Raw genomic sequence first — 16,270 nt, 5'->3', positions numbered from 1 at the left:
GTCCTGCCCAGCCTGTTGCTGTTGTTTACAAACTTGTTTAATATGGTTTGGTTTATTTGGAAGTTGTAGGGAGGTGGGTGCCATTTTTGTTGAATCCTGTTTTGGGGCCAAGAATGGAGTTAGGATACAAACCTGTTGTTATTTTTCTTTTCTTTGTTAGATCAGTTAGAGGCTTAAATTATCTAGTTAGATTTTTTGTTTATTATTTTGGCCTTGCCCTCTCCTGAAATTATTGCTTCCCTTTTATTTCTTTTTAATTATTTTTTTCTTATTTTTTTTTACCTTTTGTATTTGTTCCATGAGCTGTCAAATAAAAACCTTTATGGTAATTTGTTGCTTGTGGTGCTGTGACAGGACTCAGACTAGCACTCTTTAAATTAATTGTTGTTTTGTTGCGTCCACTTATACCCCTAGATTCATGCGGGACATAACATCGGCGACTGTGATCCTCTGGTGGGCGTGCTTCTAAGCAAGTATTTCTTACATTTGTTCTTAAGTTGACGGAATTGAGTTGTCTAATGTTCTATATTGATCTGGGGCCATATTCGCCAAAAATCTGAAGGCTAAAAGTTGCTCCTAATGCATAAATGTGAAAATTAAGGGCATTTCACTCCTAATAATAGAACTCAACTAAGAGTAATGTAAAAGGTCTTAATTTCTATAGACAGAGTTAATTTTGTCTAGTTATGTTCAGTTCTATCATTTGATTGGAATTAAAACGTTTAACAACAGTTTGTCAACATTTAAATATATTTAGCTCTGAGTAAAAAGTTGAAAATAAAGTAAGATGTGTATATACAGTGGGGCAAATAAGTATTTGATACACTGCTGATTTTTCAAGTTTTCCCACTTACAAAGAATGGAGAGATCTGTAATTTTCATCGTAGGTACACCTCAACTGTGAGAGACAGAATAAAAAAAAAAATCCAGAAAATCACATTGTATGATTTTTAAATAATTAATTTCCATTTTATTGCATGAAATAAGTATTTGATACAATAGAAAAATAGAACTTAATATTTGGTACAGAAACCTTTGTTTACAATTACAGAGGTCAGACGTTTCCTGTAGTTCTTGACCAGGTTTGCACACAGTGCAGCAGGGATTTTGGCCCACTCCTCCATAAAGGTGTACTCCAGATCTTTCAGGTTTTGGGGCTGTTGCTGGGCAACACGGAGTTTCAGCTCCCTCCATAGATTTTCTATTGGGTTCAGGTCTGGAGACTGGCTAGGCCACTCCAGGACCTTGAAATGCTTCTTACGGAGCCACTCCTTAGTTGCCCTGGCTGTGTGTTTGGGGTCATTGTCATGCTGGAAGACCCAGCCACGACCCATCTTCAATGCTCTTACTGAGGGAAGGAGGTTGTTGCCCAAAATCTCGCGATACATGGCCCCATCCATCCTCCCCTCAATACGGTGCAGTCGTCCTGTCCCCTTTGCAGAAAAGCACCCCCAAAGCATGATGTTTCCACCCCCATGCTTCACGGTTGGGATGGTGTTCTTGGGATTGTACTCATCCTTCTTCTTCCTCGAAACACGGCGAGTGGAGTTTATACCAAAGACTTATATTTTGGTCTCATCTGACCACATGACCTTCTCCCATGCCTCCTCTGTATCATCCAGATGGTCTTTGGCAAACTTCAGACGGGCCTGGACATGTGCTGGCTTGAGCAGGGGGACCTTGCGCGCGCTGCAGGATTTTAATCCATGACGGTGTAGTGTGTTACTAATGGTAACCGTTGAGACTGTGGTCCCAGCTCTCTTCAGGTCATTGACCAGGTCCTCCCGTGTAGTTCTAGGCTGACCCTTTTCAGCAAACATATGCTGACCCAAACCTATCTTAGCATTCTGCCATCCACAGCTAAGATAATAACAGAATACTTCACCAGCCAACCACACCTGGCAAAACCTAGCTGTAAAACCTCTCTACAAATTGTTTGATCTTGCATTAGTCTTTGGCCCTTACTCTCAACACGAGTTTGCCAAAATGTTGCAGATGCTCAGTCTAACTGCCCAGATGGCAGACCAAAAGGACTGGCCAGGCGTTGTGAGGAACACCCTTCTACCCAGGGCTGCCGACGACCTACTGCACCAGAGCCGAAAGCAATGGACACCGGGGGAAGAGTACCACTGACTCATGACTCAAGCGAGAGTTATGACTACAAAGAGCTCACCAAGATCATCGTCTTCCTGGCCAACAACCTCATGGGTCTGAAACAGGAGGTGAATGATCTCAAGCAACAGATCATGACGGTATCCCAAAAGGACCCCAGCAGAATGGAGAAGAACGGAACGTTTTAAACATCGCTTGCAAGCAGACCCAGTAATTAATCTTATGTGTCTGTCTCATAAGATTAGTAACTTCTTATACATGCGCATACCAGTTTCTGATCAAATCATTTGCACCTTTTTACAAAGGTGTGTTTGAACTAAGAAGCTGATGTTTCCTTCAGGCTGTAGATCTGCTGAATATCCAATGGTCCCATAGCTTCATGCTTTATTTCTTTTCTCTTTACTGCCTAAACTTTAATCCTGTTCCTATACCAACTGTATGCGTGTGTGTGTGTGTGTGTGTGTGTGTGTGTATGTTAGACTAGTTTAAGTGTTTATGTAGTTAATAAAGTCTTACTTGTATCACACTTGACGTTGTTCATTGTTTGCTCATAACTGGAGTCCCTAATCATGCAGATTTATGCTACATGCTCTGTGTAGTATTGTACAGTAAGAAAGTTATTTCCCTTAACCAGGAAATTAACGTTCTTAGAATTGACAGACAGTTGACCCTGAGAGGTCAAGTAAATACTTACAGCGGATCTAAATATGTATAATTAATTATAACTAGTTATGATTAATTATTCCTATTTCCCCTTTGAGCTGATTTGCTACAAGGGACAGTGCACTGAGGCGCTGTTGCGTTTGCGTTGTTCTGAGTTCATTTTTAATTTTTGCCATCTGTGAAAATTATCTTTCTCCTTCACAGTTTGTAACTGGCAATGTCAAAAATATATGTAGGGCTACAAACACATTGGGGAAAGTTGATTGCAGACTATGTTTTAAGAGCACCTACAGCAGTTTTTGAGGAGACTTATCGTGCTCGCTATTTACAAAGCATCTGAACTGGATCATTTCATCTGCAAGGTTCTGATCTAAATCAGAATGATATGAAGCGCAGAGTGCATCAGCCTGTTTACGAACAGTGGGCAAATCCTCAGTTTCCATGTTCAGTAGAATCCCAAACCTGTTATTAATGTTCCGTATGCTTCCACTCTGTGGTCTAAACAGCTGACTAGCTTGTCAATAATGACAATGTCAATTAATGACATTAAATGTTTCTACCTGGTATCATTCTCGGCCTTTCAGTTACTTCATGCTCTGTAGATTCATCTGAAAATCCTTTCCGATTTTTGGCCCGCTGTAGTTCATCTTTAAATGACTGGCACACACCAGGAACATTCTTTGCAGATCTTTCAAAATGGTCAAATTGGTCTCGAAGTGATACAACCCATGATCTCAAAGACTCGAACAGATGAATTGCAGTCATCAGATCCATGTCTGTCTTTTGTAATGCCTCACTTGTCACTTTGAATCTGCTTAAGACACAGTGCCAAAACTGTGCCATAAATGACATGTCAAGAGTGCCCAATTTTGAGCACAGTGCTGCTGCCTCATTGCGTGTCATGTTTTTCTCCTGTATCAGATGATATGGTCTGAAGTATATCCCTGATTTGTGCATAATTCCCACAAAGGGCTTTAGATGCATCTGCACGGCAACTCCAATGTGTTTATGACAGCGATTTCAATGTCATGTCTACCTTGATGTCTGCATTATTGAAGAATATGTTCCATCTATGAGTAGAACTTGCACAAAAGGCATATAAGGACTGCATGAGATCAAAGAACTTACTTACATCTTGACAGCTGCCTTCTATACGGTTTACCCCACCAAAATGAGTGAATGTGCTGCGCAGGGTATGTAATGGATTAATGGATTTTTTTTCAAGTGAGCCTGCAGCCTGTTATAACGCCCCGACATATTGCTTGCGTTGTCGTATGCCTGGCCTCTGCAGTTTGCTATATCTAAGCTTAAACTGTCAAGCATAGCCATTACAGTGTCAGAGTGACTCTGCCCTGTGTGATTCTCAATTGGTTCAAAGCCAACAAATCATTCAATTATTTTCCCCTCTTTACTCACAAATCTAAAAATGAATGTCAGCTGGTCAGTATGTGACAGGTCAGGAGTAGAGCCCACTATCAGAGAAAAATACTTTGCCTGCTGTATCTCTGCAGCTATAGTAGCTTTCACTTTGTCACCCATTTGCTGAATCAAGTCCTTGCATATAGTTGATGAAAGATAGGATGTGCTGCCCCTACCCTTCTGTCCATACTTATTTATGTGCTCAGCAAGGAAAGGATCAAACTGAGAAATGACTTCCAGAATGCCAAGAAAGTTACCATTGTGTGGTGATCTAAGAACTTCATCATCACCATGGAAAGGCAGGCCTCTTTAACTTAAAAATTTAATGACATCCACAACCAGCTTGAGCACCTCGCGCCAATACCGCTTTTCACCCTCCAACTGTTGCACTAGTTTAGCGTTCACAGTCCTGCTCCCAGTGACAGATGAGCGCCGAAGTAATGCTAACATGCAGTTATAATGCTCTGTGCTTTGCTCATGCTCACGCACACGTTCGGGGTGTTTCCAATCAGAAAAAACACTGGTAAATAGATTTTTCTTAGTTGAAAAAACACAGGGAAAGCAAACAATATTACCTGTCAATGGTGAATAGGTGGTCCAGTCTCTGGAAATTTTTTCCCCATTTGGGAGTTGACAACACAGCAGATCATTAGTGAGGGAGCACACCTTACCGCCCAAACCCCCATAACGGGTTGAGGCTGGATATTTGCTCTTTCTGTTATGAAATGCAGCAGGCCCAAATTTAAAAGTGCTGGCTAATGCTAAGCGTAAATTCGGTAAGATTGTTATTCACATCGGCACTAATGATGTCCAACTTTTCCAGTCGGAGATCACTAAAAATAACATTAAAGAAGTGTGGGAACTTGCAAGTACAATGTCAGACACTGTAATGTGCTCTGGTCTCCTCCCTGCATATCGTGGTGACGAGATGCATAGCAGACTGTCGTCACTCAATGGCTGGATGTCTAAGTGGTGCCCGCAGAATAACATTTTTTAACATAACAGTTTTTGGGGCAGACCTGACCTGTTGAAAAGAGATGGTCTTCAGCCCTCCAGGGGTTGTGCCGCTCTTCTGTCTAGAAATATGGCACATAGTCTTAGAGTTTGTATTTGACTAACTGGGACCCAGGTCAGGAAGCAGACAGACTGGCTAAACCAACCGTCTGCTAGCCGCCTCACGTCACAGAAGTCACAGAAGTCAGTTAATTCTCAGCACATAGACTCTTTTACCTCGATAGCATACTATAGAGACTGTGTCTGTTCCCCCGAACTAGCAAATACAAAAAACATCCAAAACTATTTAAGGGTAACAATTTAATTGATGTTCAACAAATAAAAAGCAGATAATAATACAGATGAATTAATGAATATTAGATCACTTTCTAAAAAAGCACTTTTTGTAAATGAAATGATCACAGATCATAACTTAGCTGTGCTCTGTTTGACAGAAACCTGGCTAAAACCAGATTATTACATTATTTTAAAGGAGTCTACCCCCCAATATTACTGGTATAAACATGAGCCACGTCCAAAAGGTAAAGGGGGAGGTGTTGCTACAATTTATAGCAATAATTTCAGTATTTCAGAGAAGTCTGGTTTCAAGTATAATTCGTTTGAAGTAATGGTGATTCAAATAACATTACCTAGAGAAACAAGTGTTAATGATAAATCTCCTGTGACGTTTGTACTGGCTACTGTATACAGGCCACCAGGGCACCATACAGACTTTATCAAAGAATTTGCTGATTTTCTATCAGAGCTAGTGCTGGCTGCAGATAAAGTCTTAATTGTTGATTATTTTAATATCCATGTTGATAATGAAAAAGATGCATTGGGATCAGCATTTATAGACATTCTGAATTCCATTGGGGTTAGACAACACGTGTCAGGGCCTACTCATTGCCGTAATCATACTTTAGATTTAATACTGTCACATGGAATTGATATTAATGGCGTTGAAATTCTGCAGCAGAGTGATGATATCTCGGATCATTATCTAGTCTCGTGTATACTCCATATAGCTAAAGCTGCAAAAAAAAACTCCCTGTTGAATTCCCGTCACTTCTACCACGAAAGACTGCTTTGTAAATAATCTTCCCGATTTGTCTCAATTTCTCAGCATATCCAATAGCTCAGAAAAACTTGATGGTGTAATAGAAACTATTGACTCTTTTCTAGCACTTTAGATACGGTTGCTCTTTTACGCTTAAAGAAGATTAAGGAAAACAGTCTGACACCATGGTATAACGAGCACACTCGCGCCTTAAAGAGAGCAGCCCGGAAAATGGAGCCCAGTTGGAAGAAAGCAAAACTAGAGGAATTTCGTATTGCATGGTGGGAAAATACTTGTACTTATAGAAAAGCTGTAAAAACTGCTATATCAGCTTGCTTTCCATCTCTCTTAGAAGAAAACATACACAACCCCAGACATTTATTCAATACAGTGGCTATATTAACGGGAAAAAAAAGTATCAATAGACACAGACCTTTCCCAACAGCACAGCAATAATGACTTTATGAACTTCTGTACTTCCAAGATCGATACTATTAGAGATAAAATTATAACCATGCAGCTGTCAGCCACAGTATTGCAACAGATAGCACACTATATTGTTTATATATTGCTTATTACTTATAAAGCCCTGAATGGTTTAGCACCTCAGTATTTGAGCGAGCTCTTGTTACATTATAGTCCTCCACGTCCGCTGCGTTCTCAAAACTCTAGCAATTTGATAATACCTAGAACATCAAAATCAACTGCGGGCTGAAGATCCTTTTCCTATTTAGCGCCCAAACTCTGGAATAACCTACCTAACATTGTTCGGGAGGCAGACACACTCTGTCAGTTTAAATCTAGATTAAAGACCCATCTCTTTAACCTGGCATACACATAATACACTATCACATTTCTATAATTCAAATCCGTTAAAGGATTGTTAGGCTGCATTAATTAGGTCAACCGGAACCGGGAACACTTCCCATAACATCCAATGTACTCGCTACATCGTAAGAAGAATGGCATCTACGCTAATATTAGTCTCTTTCATTCTTATTCCGAGGACACCGTAGCCATACGGATCCAGCCTGTATCCAGACCTGATGGTGGATCAGCACTTAGAGACAGCCCTGAATGTCAGCAGAGACCATGTCAACTAGATGCACCCCAGAAACAGATCCCCTGCAAAGACCTCTTCACCTCGACAACCATCGGCACAAATCAGACAAGTCCTCTTCACCTGTGTTGCAGGCTGGAATTAAACCACACCATGCTGGTGTCATCTGGCCAGAGGAGAACTGGCCCCCCGACTGAGCCTGCTTTCTCCCAAGGCTTTTTCTCCATTTCTGTCAACGATGGAGTTTTGGTTCCTTGCCACTGTTGCCTTTGGCTTGCTTAGTTGGGGACGCTTGACTGATTGCACAGACACTATTGGAAGAGAGCTGAACTGGATGATGACATCACTGAATCATCAATGAACTGACTTTAGCTGGAAAAAATGACTGTTATTGCCTTCTTGCATTATTGACAATCTATTTTCCTGTTTAACACTATAAAGCTGCTTTGACACAACCAGTATTGTATAAAGCGCTATACAAATAAAGGTGACTTGACTTGACACTGAAATTAGTTTAATGTGCATGTAGGCCAATATGTTGGACATTCAATTTACATCAAATCAATGTTATGTCAAGATTTTGACATGAATTTGATTTGCTTTTTTTTTTTTTTACGTCAATTTTGTCAATTGGATAATTTGACCACTGAGAGTCAGACAGGTTCCAGCTGGTTGTGCAAGTAAGAGATCTCAGATAACCAAATTAACAGTGTAAAATCACTTAAGAACAAACTCAAACCAAAGCCGCCGTGCAAGGCGCGAGTGTTCACAAAGCACGAACAAGCGATCATTTCGACACTTTGCCCAACGGGGATGGGGGTGGCAGGGGTGAACGTGGCCGTGCTGTGCGTGGGAGAGCAGGGAGACGTGGTAGAGGCAGCAGGGGTGATCTGGCTCTAAATAGGGCTGGAAATAGCGATGACAATGGTGGCTGGGTTTTTTTGAGAAATGAAGAAGTGTATCAGGACTGGATCAAACACTTTGATGAGCCTGTTGGTTATCTAGGAGAGAAAGATTTGACCAGTGCTGCACCCTTACAAAGTACAGGTGCAGTCAGTGTGGGGTAGGTCTGTGCGCTGTGCCATGCAATGAGAGGTACCATACTCTCAAGAACTATAAACTTTGTCACCTAGATACCTGATTGGGCAGATAGCTGGTCAACTGATCAAAAAATAGGCACATGCATTTTACTATGGCACAGTAATATAGTAATAATTCACTATAGTTACTAATAGTTTTACTGTTGATTTCCTCTTTTCCTGATCATTTGGAATGAGGATAAAAAGACAAAAAAAAACTAAAACAAAAAAAAAACCTTCCAAATAAGTTCAAACATCGATTCAATATCTACTATTTCCTGAATATTACTGATGAACTAAACAAAAAGTAGGCTACTGTTCACATGCGTTTTACTACTATATAGTATAGTAATATAGTAATAATTTAGTACTTTGTCCTGTTTTATTGTTGGTTTCCTCTTTTCTGATCATGTGGAATGAGGATAAAAAGACAAAAAAAAAACAAAAAAACAACAACAACATGCAAATAAGTTCAAACATCAATTCAATATCTACTATTTCCTGAATATTATGAAATTCAAGATGGCCGCCCCTGATGACGTCATAATATGCAAATTAGATGAGTATATTTACACCCCACATAAACTTTCGGTCATGCCCAACATTTTCCTAATTTACAGTAGATCTCTACATGGAGTGTGACCTCTCTGGTGGGGAAGAAGCTGGAGTTAGTGCGGGAGGTTGAGTGTAACCAGCTAGATATCGTTGGCCTTACTTCTACGCCCAGCTCTGTCTCTGCAACCAAACATCTGGATAGGGGTCCTTCTCTGGATTCACAAAGGGTGAGAGGTGTTGAGCGTGGGTGGGACTTCTCACAAGTCCCCATCTCGGGGCAATTGGAGCCCGGTAGACGAGAGGATCGCCTCACTGCGACTCTGTGTCATGGCGGGGAAGATTCTGATTGTGTTCTATGATTCTGTCTTGGACATGGAACAGTGGACCTGTGATCCTGGAGAGGGCATGGTTTGCTTCTGCAATCTACATTTGTTTTGCGGATTTGGAGAAGGCTCCGGGAGTAGGCGTGCAAGGCAGAGGTCGTGTTATCAGAAATTTTCCATCATTGACTGAGTTTGATTACGCACAGGCAAGTGTAATCCGTTACACGCAATACCAATTTTGGGTCAACTCTGACAATGGACCAGTGAGCTCAAAACATTTGGTTCGTCCTAGGAGACAGATGATGCAGCAGCAGTGAACAGACTCAGACAAGATTTGAGGTAAGAACAATGATTTGTATTGTAACAGTGAATAGTAGAAAATAAATTTACATTCACAAAAATGTAATTCAAAGACTCAGAAATGTTTGTACTCAGTGTTGTTACTTACACCCCTTTGCTTCCTTATAGGGTTTCACCTTGTTGGTAAGTTGATATTTCTCCTTCCTTTTATCTTTTAGTTGATAATGCAAGCTAATGTGGAAATTGCTTAAAGCATTTGGTACTGAAACATCTAATTAAATGTTCTTTTTTTTTTCTAAAGTGACCCGTTCTTAAATGTTTTTGAATGATATCTAATTTGAGTCAACCTTTAAACCTTTAACCCATATAATCAACACAGACAGAAAAAAAAGGATAATCAACAAATAAAACAAAATGACATTTTCTCTGAATGAAAATACCCAAATTTCCCAAAGTCCTCAATGTCCTCAAGGAGGAATCAAAAATCAGTTTATAAACTCAGTCCCAAACATAAATTATTTGATGTTAATCTCAGTCTTTAGGCTTTACTCCAGATCAGGACGAAATGAACCGTGCAATTTCAATCCTACAAGTTAAAGATGAGCAGGTTCAGTTTTTGTGTCTGTCCAAACAGGAAGGATTCACGCAAGAGTTTCAAAGGATTCGTTTACAGGTGGCTCGTCAGTCCAACTCCACCATCGTAGATATAGGAAGAGTTGAGACAGTTCGGGAATAATTTACACAACCATCGATTCATCCGGGGCAAATCCAGCAAGGGAACTCACATGGAACAAGAACAGGGAAAAAAACCTGGCCTTGAGGACACAAGGCCACCACAACAACAATTAGTATTTGATAACAAATACCATCAATAAACATTCATTTACATACTCGGTGTGATAAATTGTCTTTCTATGTATTATTTCTCTATAACAATAAAGAAATTATTCCTAATTGTCATGTACTTTCTTGTATATCTTTTTGTTTGTCATACAATTGCACATTTGTACTTCTTTCTCATAAACAACAGCATTTTTGTTCACATTTCACACATTAAGGCATATTCGTCATTAATATTGCACCATTTGATAAAACACAATTAATTTGGATGGTATTGAAATAACAATCAACAAAGAAAAAAAAAACATTAACTCACCAAGGAACTCAACATGTACATCAAATGAACCAGGACATTTGCAGATGAAACCCACTTCAAGACATCACTCTCAATTGTATTCAGCTTCTCTGACCCCTTGGTTAGAGACATATTCACCACATGTTATATTAGCTTTATGCTAACGCTTAGATTGCATCATTAACATCGGGATAACACACAATGTGAACTATCATATCACCTCTGCTTGTTTTAGCCGCTAATATTTTTTTTCATATATATCATCATCAGTTTAACAGTTTAAAGACACTTTAAACAACTCTTACTTAATTTCTCTCTCGTTTTGGAGCGTTGAATCTCCCGAAGCAGTATCTAGCATCCGCTCCCATCAGAAGCTCACGAGGAAGAGATAGATCTCAAACTCTCTGCTCTCTAAATTCAACCGCGATCTCATTGGTGAATTTACCAAGAGAGAGATTATTGGTCACATTTATAACTTTGATATTTTATATTTTTACATATTTTCACATTATTAATTTATTTGTTCACAGTCATATTTACGTTTTCAGTGTTTTTAATACATATAATCTGTTATTTAATTTGATGTTATTTATGTGTCTGCTTCTATCTACTAGTAACCTGGGTTACACTTTCCCCCCCTAAATCTAGGCACGTCCTCGGCCATGCTTGGTGTTGACTTGTCACCACTGAGGGAAAAGTACCGGGCATATTCAAGGACTGGTCAATGGACGTGGATCCTTCCAGGGAAGTGGTAAGTGCTGAACTCAAGCCTTGCAGTAAGGACTGAATAACCATTGTTAGGGGATTTCCCAGCTTATGGTACTGGAGTTTGTTGGGGGGCCCAAACTGCCTTTTAGAATGTCTTGGGCCAATGCCTTCAAGGTCATCATCCATAGCTAGTTGGCTACTTGAACCATCTTGGACAGATGGTGTCTGGTCATGGAGTTGGGCTTCCTCACTTACAGTATCCAAAAGACCTGAAGACTCCTGCACATTCTCATTCATTGGTTCTGACAACTCTGGAAGCTCAGTCTCTTCAAGGCATTTGCTACTGCAGGTCTCCACTCCAACTGTGTCTCCATCTCGCCCAAAGTCAACTTCAGCAGGATTCATCGCAGGCAAGTAATTTTCCTCTTCATTGTTTACTTGACTATTGATTGTGCTTTCTTCCTGGAGCCTGATGTCAGATGAGGTTCTCTTCACAGGGTCTACAACAGCGGAAGGAGGCTCTACGATATCAGGAAAGTTTTCCTTTGCAGGGTTTACCACATGAAGAGGTGACTCAATGGAATTGGTTTCAGGTAAGGTTTCTATAAACAACGGAATTCCTGAAAAAGGTGAGATGGTCTTTGTGCTGAAATCCAATTTGACATTTCGCACCAGGACCCGATCACCCGTTTCAAGTGCAGAGGCATTTACATTCCTGTCGAACCGTCTTTTATTCTGATCAGCTTCTTTTGATGCATTATGAGTAGCAACTCTGTAGCTTTCCTCTAGTCGACTCTTTAGGGATTTCACGTATTGTGAATGCGACGGAAATGAGGTATTAGAGGAGAGCCCGAAAGCGAGATCGACTGGTAGTCGAGGCTGCCTGCCGAACATAAGCTCATAGGGTGAGTACCCCATTACATCACTCCTGGTGCAGTATGCACCAAGGGTCTGACGTGATCTTTCCAATGAGCTTTGTTCTTGTTCTCCAGCGTACCTAGCATCTGCAAAAGGGTTCTATTAAATCGTTCCACCTGGTTCCCTCTAGGATGGTAGGGGGTGGTCCTCACTTTGCGGATGCCAGCGATCCTGCACAATTCTTGGATGGTGCGAGATTCAAAGTCTGGCCCTTGATCGCTAAGCAGCTTTTCCGGAAAGCCATAATGGACAAAGAAATTATCCCATAGGCATTTAGCAACTGTTTGCGCTTTTTGATTTCAGGTAGGTACTGCGACAGCATACTTAGTAAAATGGTCTGTGATGACCAAAATATCCTTGGTGTTACTGCTGTCTGGTTCCAGTGTTAAAAAATCCATGCAAACCAGTTCTAAAGATCTTTGGGTCTGAATGTTAACCAAGGGGGCGGCTTTCTGGGGGTGAGTCTTCCTACGCACACAACGCTCGCACGTTTTGATTTTCTCGTCCACGTCTGCAACCATTTTCGGCCAGTAAAATCTGGAACTGAGAAGATCAAGAGTTCTCTCCAGACCAAGGTGACCCATTTCATCATGGAGACTGGTAAGTTCAATTCCTCGAAGGGCTTTTGGCAAGGCCAGTTGGTTCAATGCTTAGCCTCGGTCCATTCTCTTCCTATACAACAATCCATTCTTTAGCTCAAGTCTATTCCATTGTCTAATCCATAGGATTACTACAGGTGAGTGGAAATTCAGGTTTGCCGGTTTGTTATTTGACTACAGGTAATCAATTACCTCTTTAATTTCAGGGTCTGCTCGCTGCCTCCTGATCAGATCCCAATTTCTGGAGGTAACGCCTTTGCATTAATGCTTAAGTACTCTATTAAAGTTAAGGGGAAAGTCTGAGAATCATGGGACTGACTTACTTGATGTTTTTCACAGATGGCCCCCACTACCTCTGGCGAAATGATCGCAGTGTTGCCTTCGAGATCTGCAAGATGATGTAGAGTGAACTGTCTGATTCTTTTTTTTTAGATTCCCATTCATCTGAGAGTCCACCATTTGGACGACGAGACAGTCCGTCCGCATCTTGATTTTGAGCTCCCGCTCTGTATTGTATCTTAAAATTGTACATTGAGAGACTGGATAACCATCTATAACTAGTGGCATCGAGTTTGGCTGAGGTAAGGACATAAGTGAGTGGATTGCTATCCGTGACCACTGTAAAGTCTCCCCCGTACAGGTAATCATGAAATTTGGTGGTAATTGCCCATTTAAGAGCCAGAAATTCCAATTTGTGGGCCGGATACTTGGCTTCACACTTTGTTAGTCAGCGGCTAGCATAAGCTATGACTCTCATGTGTCCCTGCTGTTCTTGATACAAGGCCGCTCCAAGACCTGTAGCACAAGCATCTGTATGAAAAAGGTAAGGCAGACGAGGATTGGCGTACCCCAATATATGTGCAGATGTTAACTTTTCTACAAGAGTGTCGAACGCCTGCTGACACTCAGTAGTCCATCTGTCATCCAGCGAATCCTTTGGTTTGGATTGAGGTAAGTGCGATTTTTATCTTTGTCTTTCCTTCTACCTTTTCGAACTGGAGGATAGACGGCTGTAAGGTGGTTTAACGGCTTAGCTATCTTGGAGAAATCTTTAACAAATCTCAGGTAGTATCCTGCAAATCCTAAAAAATTTCGGAGGTTCTGGGGCCTGGGCTTCCACTCCCTTCTGGGAAACAATGTGGCCCAAATAACGCACAGATGTTTGAAAGTATTTGCACTTCTCGGGTAAGAGCTTTAACCCAAATTCTTTCAGATGGCTCAGAACTTGTATCAGCCGACGTTCGTGCTCTTCAAGGGTTTCAGAAAAGATGATAAGATCATCTATAAAGACCAACACTTCTCTTCTATTTAAGTCACCCATACAGCGCTCCATAAACCGCTGAAATGTGCTCGGCGCGTTGGTAATCCCTTGTGGCATACGGTTAAACTCCCAAAATCCAAGAGGGCATACGAACGCTGTCTTCTGCTTATCCGCTTCATCCATCTCAATCTGGTAATACCCAGACTTTAGATCAAGAATGGAAAACCACTTGGAACACAGAGAACACTTCCTCTAGGTTTGGGAGCGCGTATGCATCTCGGATGGTCAGAGCGTTAAGCTTCCTAACATCAATACATAGCCGCACAGAGTTGTCTTTCTTTCTGACTACTACAATTGGGGATGCGAATGGGGACTCGGACTCCCGAATTATCCCAGTGGCTAACAACTCCTGTAAATGCTCCCTGACAGCACTAATATCTTGTGGATGGATGGGCCGAGCTCTATGCTTACAGGGAGTCTCATCTCTCAGTTTGATTCGGTGTTTCACCTTATCGGTGTGCCCATAATCCATGTCATTCAGAGCAAAAACCTCAGGCATAGTTTAACAAGGCCGATATCCGTTCTTTCCACTCGGAGGGCAGAGGGGAGTCTCCAAAATCAAACGTTATCTGGGGACTTCTAGGCTTTTCTGGTGTTTCAGAAACATCACTTGCTAATGGCTTGTCTATTACCTGCTGGACAGCATGCAATTCTGCAATTACAGTCTTGGGCGGGATGACTAAAGGTATCTGGGGACTTCTAGGCTTTTCTGGTGTTTCAGAAACATCACTTGCTAATGGCTTGTCTATTACCTGCTGGACAGCATGCAATTCTGCAATTACAGTCTTGGGCGGGATGACTATATTAGACTGGGTTTCATTCTTGACCACCACAGGCAAGGAGAAGAAACGCTTTACAGGTAAGGTGTGCAACCCACTAGCAATTAATAGACCCCTGGAAGTGACGACATTGCGGGAGGACCGATGCCAGTAAGTTTTTCTGCTGGAAGACATTTCAGGCAGACAACTCCATCAAGAACAGCAGTGTGCCCTGCCAGCACAGCTTCAGGGCCTGTTCCTTTTAATGTTACACATCCAAAAGTTTCAGCGCATGACTGTTTATGTCTCACATCAAGTGTCTTCAGTACTGCGGCATACCCATGAGAAGCCGTATTGGGGCTGACAGTCTCCTTTTGCACATAGCTGGAGTAAAGTGCATCTAGGGTATTTGTGCCGATGAAGACTTGTGGCACACTTATCAAATCTGGGACCACCAGTGCCAGCGTGGTAACCTCAACATCTGTTCCTATGAACTCCTTGGGAAACATTAAAGTTAACTCTACATACCCCAGGTAAGGCACCAATTGTCCGTTTGCCCCCTCAACTTCCAGCAGAGATTCCAGTGATTGCACAGGGTGATTAGAGAGGTACTTTTTGTAAAAAGACAAGGGAATTGTGGTCACCTGGGAACCAGTATCTAAAAGGCAGTTCACATTGATTTAATCAATATAGATTTGGGCAGTACATTTCATTCCAATTAGCCCCTTTGGCAGGTTGGTCAGTAGTAAATATGATCGTGCTTATGTCAACTTGATTGATGGCTTTGACCTTTGGACCTTTCCCCTCCCCCCACGCGGCCCACCCACGTCACGATCACCCACGTTGCGACCACCCACGTTGTGTTGACCCCGGTGACCCGTTAGATGTCCAGATATGAAAACCGGCATATGTGAAATTCCGACGTCAACCTATGACCTCCGGGGGAAGACATATGATGTTTGTTCAGATGTATGTATGTGACCGAGGATGTCAGGCGATAAACTCCTTTTTATCGCCTGACATCGATAAAGATAAATAAACCTATTTATCTATCGATTTCAGGCTTAGATAAATAGACCCTGTGCACTTCTGTGGAAAATCAGAAAAGAGCTGTGAAATACATAGACATGTCAGGTATATACTCACCTAAAATTTCCGAGAAGGAATGGGATGAACAATAAACAGAATAAATAAACAATTTTAACAGATTCTCTCTCTCTCCCTCTCTCTCTCTCTCTCTCTCTCAAACACACACACACACACACTG

The 16,270-nt window shown here is 41.4% G+C and overlaps 2 long non-coding RNA genes across 2 annotated transcripts in view; one reads left to right on the top strand and one right to left on the bottom strand.

Annotated features, from left to right (window-relative positions):
- The first annotated feature begins 476 nt into the window (after window positions 1-476).
- Window positions 477-16,270, top strand: part of LOC107661777 (uncharacterized) — a 22,138-nt gene continuing 6,344 nt past the window's right edge. Inside the window, exons 1-2 of the long non-coding RNA XR_001631174.1 lie at window positions 477-589; window positions 9,055-9,057. This is a non-coding gene — a long non-coding RNA (uncharacterized LOC107661777). The remainder of the gene's footprint in view (window positions 590-9,054; window positions 9,058-16,270) is intronic.
- LOC107661263 (uncharacterized) lies at window positions 10,315-11,083 on the bottom strand. The gene is made up of 3 exons (XR_001631118.1): window positions 11,005-11,083; window positions 10,721-10,816; window positions 10,315-10,379 (listed from the first exon to the last, which is right to left on the bottom strand). It is a non-coding gene; the product is annotated as an uncharacterized LOC107661263 (long non-coding RNA).

Source organism: Sinocyclocheilus anshuiensis, unplaced genomic scaffold (assembly GCF_001515605.1).
Source record: "Sinocyclocheilus anshuiensis isolate Anshui unplaced genomic scaffold, SAMN03320099.WGS_v1.1 scaffold353, whole genome shotgun sequence".
In the NCBI taxonomy this organism is placed as follows: domain Eukaryota; kingdom Metazoa; phylum Chordata; class Actinopteri; order Cypriniformes; family Cyprinidae; genus Sinocyclocheilus; species Sinocyclocheilus anshuiensis.
The sequence above is the reverse complement of the archived record's forward strand: the minus strand, read 5'-3'. Positions and strand labels throughout refer to the sequence as shown.